We start from the raw sequence: 7,529 nt of genomic DNA on the forward strand, positions 1-7,529 counted from the left end.
GCGTTGCATGATCTGAAGATGTTAGAATATGAGTAAACAAGTGCACCAGAGTCATATAATGAGACTTCGCGTCCCAAATTAGATGAAAAGAATGAAATGGAAATTGATCAAACAAAGGAAACTTACCAGATTTCCTATCACTAGATAACATTAAGCCTGAAATTAACCTATTGGTTAATGGGAAAAAGATGACTCTCTTGTTTGACTATGGTGCATGTGGGACACCTTGTAGAGAATCGGTACTAAACTTAAATAAAAGAGATGATTAAAAGCAACAATAGAAAGAAGAGAGGGTTGCAAATAAAATAAGAAAATAACATAAGAAATAATCAGAACAAAACAGAAAAGCAACAAGTATGTTTATTGAGACTAGAGAATGATGAAGCTGCAGGGAGGAGTTGCAATCCTGTTTACAACAGCAGCTCTGCAACTTCTACCCCCACTAGATCCAATTGACCACCATATGAAACCTCATCACAACACTAGTCTATGTTAAGGAGAGTAACAAATTTAGAAATAAGCAATAGAAGACTCCCAAATCTTAAAATTAGGTGAAATAAAAACATATTCTATGGTACAACCCTAATGGAGCAACAGATCAGTCTCCACATGTGTAAGGTTTTCATCCTTGACAGTTGGAAAACAGAACAATTAGGAGTTTCTCAGAAATCCTTATTAGCTCTCTTTCCTGCCATAAAATCACCCCCTCCAAGAGGTGAAGGAAAATTCATGAGGTGGAGGTGAGGATTTGTCTTGTGGTCTGACAATAGAGATTACTCAGACTAATGGAGTGACCTTAAATGTAAATTGTGAAAACTAAAACTGCAAAGGATTTAAATAACCTTTTTCCGTAAGGAATAGACCTTGTTTTTCAATTTTATAGTTTTGTTCGAAACCAAAGGTTATAGGATGTTGTAGTGATGTTGCTTATTCTCACATAAGGCAGGTTATGATGCAACTTTAGTTTCTAAATTCAGGGAGTGGATCTGTTGAGAAACCTTAATGACTTTTCTTTGAAACAAAGGCCCCTCTTAAGGAGTTAAGATGCAAACTGGCCACAAAGTTCATTTATTGGATTCTCCAAAAGACATTACAGCTCTTAATGTTTTTTTTTCTGTGTTTGGGAAAGCAAATGCTTTAGGTGTAATAAAAAAGATAAGCGAAGTTTTAAACATTTCACAACTGAAAAGAAACTAATTATGATGTTCTTTAAACTATAAAGTGAGCCTGTGTTGCTTATTGACCTGTTAACATACAGAAATTATTAAGTCAACAAAGAATATCCCCTAATAAAATACTTTAGTAAATACTATAAAGATAAGCTGCAGTGGGTGAGAGAAGAAGTAAATTATTTGGGACATACACTTTCTGCTGAGGGAAAGCAGATACAAAAAGCAAGGAAAGAGACAATTTCTGAAGCACCTAAACCAGAAACTAAAAAGCAAATGATGTCATTTCTCGGACTTTGCAATTATTGCAGAGCCTGGATTCCACATTATGCTGAAAAAAACTCAGGTTTTACAGGATTTGATTCATGGCACCCCAATGGCCATGACTGATAAAATAACTTGGAATCCAGAAGCTGAAAAAAGTTTTACTGAATTAAAACAAGCACTGATGCAGGCAACAACTTTGATTCTTCCAAATTAGAAAAAAACCTATGTTCAAACTGTAGACTGCAGGAATGGATTTATGACCTCTGTGTTACTACAAAATCATGGTGATAAGCTAAAACCGTTAGCTTTCTATTCAAAAAGGTTAGATCCAGTAGCACAGTCTTTACCAGACTGTGTACAAGCAATATGTGCAGCAGCATTAGCAGTAAGCATGTCGGCTGACATAGTTTTATTTCACAAAATGGAGCTGTTGGTTCCACACGCTGTAGATGTTCTACTTTTGCAGAGCAAAATGAATTTGCTCTCACCAGCACGACACCTTTCGTACACGGCAATACTTTTATCACAACCATATTGTGATAAAACGTTGTACAATTTTGACTCCAGCTACGTTGCTTCCATTACCTTGTGATGGAACGCCACATAGCTGCCTAGAAGCTACAGAGCACTTGCAGCTTCCTAGGCCAGATCTACAGGACACCCCATTAGCAACGGGAGAAGTCTGGTTTGTTGATGGGTCATGTTCAAAGGACCCTATTGGTAAAAACCAGACAGGTTATTCTGTTGTTGCTTTACCAAATGAAATAATAGCAGCAGAAAGAATTTCCAGCGCTTATTCTGCACAAGCAGCTGAATTGATTGCTTTGACAAGGGCATGTGAATTGGCTGAGGATAAGCACTTGACAGTGTTCACAGATAGCCAGTATGTTTTCTCTACACCGTTTTATTTTGCTAAACAATGGGAGCGTAGAGGAATGACAACATCTACTGGGAAACCAGTAACACATGCATCTTTGCTTAAAATTCTTTGCAAGCAATACAACTCCCCATTAAACTAGCGGTATGTAAATGTGCAGCTCACACAAAAGGACAAGATGAAGTTTCAAATGGGAACAGACTAGCTGATAAAATTGCAAAAGAAGCTGCAGCAGGGAAACATGGGAAAGGAACTTTCTCAGCGCAGACTGAAGAAGAACAACACATGATAGACAAAGCAGTGTTAAAAGACATGCAGGACAACGCACCGCAAGTTGAAAAAAGGATGTGGATAACTAAGGGTGCGAAAATTAATGATGAGAAAATTTTTGAGGTTAATGATAAACCAGTCCTTCCTAAATCTTTATTTAAAGCAGCAGCAATATTGAGCCATGGTGAATCTCATGTCTCAACAGGGGGGATGGTAGGAATGCCATATGGCTTTATGGTTTTAAATTCCTATTCAAAAAAATTTTTTGTAGGGCATGTCTAATATGTGCTAGACATAAGTCTCAGGGAAACATAAGGCCCAAACGAGGCAGGTTCCCAAAACCATCTTATCCATGTAAAACCATGCATATGGATTTTTATTGAACTTTCACAAAGTGGGCCATATAAATATTGTCTAGTGATGATTGATGCTTTTCCTAAATGGGTTGAAATAGTTCTAGCAAAGCATGCAGATGCTTTGACAGTAGCTAAGGCTATTTGTAAAACTATTATCCCAACACATGGCATCGCGCAAACTGTTTATAGAACGAATAGTACTGTGAAAAGCAGATTAAGAAAATGCACGGCAGACACTAGCCGGCTCTGGCCAGAATGGTTAGATTTGGTGAAACTCTATATGAGGATCACCCCGACAGCTGATGGTCTAACACCGGTTGAAATAATTCATGGGAGAGCTTACAGATTGCCTCTGTTTGCTCCAGACTTACAAAAAGCTGATGAAGAACAGACATTAGCAGATTATATGATCAGGACCCTTAAACTGAAGGAGGTGTCCAGTGCAAATTTACTGCCTTTTTGATTCTCTTCCTGCACAGGAGGCCGCTCCGATCGAGCCAGGTGACTGGGTCTACATAAAAGTCAACAGCTGTAAAGATTGCTGAAAGACCCAGCTGGATACATCTCAGTCACTGTAAGCTGCAGAGAGTGTTAAACCCCTAAAGTTGGAGTAGAGAGGAAGGAGAGCTCTTTTGAGAGCTTCCGGGCTACAAAGGGGAGCTACATTATAGTTGTAGTTCGTCTCAAACCCGGTGAAGAAACGCGAAGATTCTCACTCCTTTAGTTTGGGGGTTCTGACATCTCTGTACATCGAGCAGCAATGGGGACTCCATATGACAGATGGATTTTCTGCTGCGCTGTGACTGTTGTATGTTTGATGTTTGGTGAAGGAAGCGAGCCTGAGTTCCACCCACATGACTACAGTACCAATCTTTGGCTGAAAACTGATGAACAGAACTGCCTATGAGGGACATGCTGTGAACTGCTACGTGTGTGCGCAGCTGCCGGTTTCCATACACAACTCAGGTCTCCGACCAGGTAACATTGCTGACGACAAACAGATGTGTCTCTATGTTCTAAGCACTAGACCGCGGCATATCCCACCACCAAGGGGAGACAGACCACGTGAGAAGGACTATTCAGCTGACCTCCGGATGGGAGAGGCAGTGCAAGGACTGTTTCAATGTTTAAATTGTTCACTGGCAGACGATGTACTTCCTTTTCGTCATCTCAACAAACTGTATGGAAAATACCAGAGATCATTTCGTTGGCAGGAGCCAAACCAGGATCTCTGAGGATCTGTGTGTATAATAATGGACATGTTGTTCTAGGGACGTTGCCCTGGCACTTGTGTAACAGAGTTTACACCTACTGCGAACCGACACAGGATTTCATCGACTGCACAGCCTGCAGGGGTCAAAGGGCGACTCCACACTGCAAAGTCTGGAAGGAAAACCCAGATTGTCACAACCTGCTTCAGGAGAGGAGTTTCAACATCACGCATAAGACTAAGAGGAGACAGATGACAACACTGTGTAGCGCCATAATGCCAGGAGATTATGGCTCTTGGATATTAGCAGACTGGAAAGCACAAAATGAGCTATCAGCTATGCCAGAGGTCAAAAGATGGGAAGGCCTAACAACACATACTGGAGTTCCATGGGAATTCAGGATTTGGAACGGCGGAGAAAAATTCATGCAAGGTCTTTTTCCGTGGGTTGGTCTAGGAGAGATTTGATACCATGTTTGAGATAAGCAGGTACGGATTATTACGACTGATCAACATCACATACCAGCTGGCCAATGGCACCATGAAAGAACTGACTGAACTGAGAAACATGGTTATGCAAAACCGTGTTGTCCTGGACTTTCTCACTGCCCCTCAGGGAGGGGTCTGCAAAATCATTGGCCCAACGTGGTGTAAGATTTAAAACAGTATGTGGCAAGTAGAACACGCGGCTCATCCTCTTTTGATTTGTTTTCATGGCTCACTTCTGGACCCTGGTGGTTCTTGCTGTTAAAGCTTGTGACACCTATTCTGATTGTGTTAATTCTGTTCTGTCTTTTTACGGGTTGCATTATTCCTTGTCTACGAAATATGATATTTAAAACAATTAACACGACTGTTATTAACTATCAGCTGACAAAGGCATCTTATGAAACAACTGAAGATGACTTGTTCCAAGTTTCTGACGATTTTCTGAACAATCATGAATTTCTGTAATCAATAAACAGATGAATTCATTTGCTGAATGACTCCTACACCGAAAATGTGGGAACAAGTGATGTTTAGGATGAGAAAACTGCATTTGATTTTTTACTGTTTATTCTTTTGTTTTTTCATGTATTTCATTATATAACTTTTATTCATTATGTATTCTCTGTGTTTAGATTAGTTTTTTATTATTTTTCTTTTATTTTCTTTTCTATATTTGGCTTCTGCATAGCAGTTTATACACATAGTAAAATGATAAAAAGGGGGGAATGTTAGATATTTTTTAATATTATCATTTTGTTGTTACTTTAGTTTATATTCAGTCTAAAGTATTATTGTGATTTTAGTATAAACTGACCTGGAGGTTACGACTGTCTTCATGCGAGATAGTAAAACTTTATGGTTCTCAGACCCTAAAGTTTTCTCTGGTGTTTATCTACCCGGTCTTAGGTGACAGTTTGACCCAGAGCTGAACTGGGCTCAGATTGTAAATTAGATATCACACCTGGAACTGAGTTGTTGGTCTGTTTGTGTTAAATGTTTTACGACCTCTGTTGTTTGATGCTTTGACAATAAAGAGGGAGCTCACGTGAAAGCAGATCAGAACTCTCTATTGACCAGCCCGGAGGGGCTGTTGATCGGGATTTCTCCTTCTGCAGAAGCCTGACCATATTTAATTCATATACGTTGTCTGTGGTTATTTTATTGTAGGTTCGAGAAAAATACCTAACACAGACTTGTGTTCTTCTGAAGATATCATGTCAGCTGTGTTCTTGTGCAACAAAGAAACATGACAAATCTCTCAAATCAGGCTAAATATCACCCAGTTGGTTTGCTGAGTGAATTAACGAGCTGTCTCCAGGCTTGCTAATAACCACAGAGATGGAAGTCATTATTGTTTTGACTCTTTTTTCCCCCCTCCTCAGGTTTTTTTTTTAGGGCGCCATTAGCATTCCTGTGTTTGACAAGGAGTCACGAGAGCATCTCCCTTCGCTCTGCTGGACTCCTGCATCCTTTATCACTTGTTCCTCCAGGCTCACTGAATTACTGTGTCTTTGGTTGACCTGACTGGCATTCGTTCATCTTATCGCCAGGAAAGAGGTTTTTAGCTTTATTTCGGTAGTGAAACACCGACTTCAAAGATGGGCCTTTTATCCAGGATGGGATGCAGTACTTGGAATGTTTCCACACAGCTGTACAGAAATGCTTTTGATTACCCAGGTGATTCCACTGCCAGCCCTGAATCATCTCTCTGTTCTCACCAAAAGGCTCTAAGTGACTCATTTCCATATTTGTCATTGACAAACAAACATTGAGTGCAGAATTAAAGACTGACTGATGTTTGGGTTGTGCATGTACAGTAAAAACAGTATCTCACTTAAAATCTGATATTAGACTTGAAAAAAGACACCATTTATGGTTGTTCAACAATAAAACATAAATGGCACTTATAAATATGTCTTGGGACAGTGAAATACATAAAAAATGTGAAAGAAATTTCTGTCAAGAAATAAACAATTATTGCTTCACCTTAGAACAGCAGGCCTAAATCAATTAAACCCTCATTTCAGTGTCTTCTGTCTCACACTGAGGGACATAATTAGCAGACAAATCAGATCCCACATGAGCAGAACAGCTGTCAACATGTTCCCAAATGACAGCAAGAAGAATAGCGAAATTACTTATTTCTATTTATTTTGCAAGTGTTTTCCATATTTCCTGTCTTTATTTGCCAGCTGTCTCCTGGTTGTGGCTGGACATTTAGCAGACTGACACTGAGTGTTTCTCAGCTCACCAAGCAAACAGTCTTTCTGTAAAGGTAGAACATTATGTACTATAGCTATGTCTATTCATGTTGCAAATGGTATCTAAACATCTTCGTTTGTTTTTTATTCAGCCTTGTTAACTCCCAATTTGATAAAATACTTTTCCATAATGAGAGCGACAGATGCAACATGTTCACCCAGAATTCAGCTAAATTAAATTAAATAACACTTAACTTATCCAACACTTTATGCAGCATGCTCTCATCAAAGACAATTATGGAGTTTTCACAAGACAATGAAAGAAAAAGAATAGTGAACTGGACCCATATTATTTATGTTGCACAGTTAGTTGTTACTCTCAGTTAGAAAAATGAACCAAAATCAACAAATTTCAAAGGCAAATGACAAAACCTTGCAATAGTAGTCATACCCCTTCAAATATTCTGTTTTTTCTTTCCAAGCAGTGTTATATTAAGATTCACAGGATTCCATGTCATAGACCAACTCAGTGTAGGGCAACATTATGAAGTGGTTGGTGTGGGATAAATGGTTTTTAAGTTTTTTTTTTTTTTTTTTTTAACAAAAGAATTAAAGCAGCCCAGATGTCAATCATATATTTGCTCTCCACAGATGTGGCCAAGACACAACCAAGAGACAGAGCAAACAGAC

The 7,529-nt window shown here is 39.1% G+C and overlaps 1 long non-coding RNA gene across 1 annotated transcript; it reads left to right on the plus strand.

Annotated features, from left to right (window-relative positions):
* Positions 1-2,005: 2,005 nt before the first annotated feature.
* On the plus strand, positions 2,006-5,775 carry LOC129363497 (uncharacterized). The gene is made up of 2 exons (XR_008606323.1): positions 2,006-4,119; positions 4,211-5,775. It is a non-coding gene; the product is annotated as an uncharacterized LOC129363497 (long non-coding RNA).
* The last annotated feature ends 1,754 nt before the right edge of the window (positions 5,776-7,529 follow it).

This window comes from Poeciliopsis prolifica, unplaced genomic scaffold (genome assembly GCF_027474105.1).
Source record: "Poeciliopsis prolifica strain line A6 unplaced genomic scaffold, Auburn_PproV2 SCAFFOLD001, whole genome shotgun sequence".
NCBI lineage: Eukaryota > Metazoa > Chordata > Actinopteri > Cyprinodontiformes > Poeciliidae > Poeciliopsis > Poeciliopsis prolifica.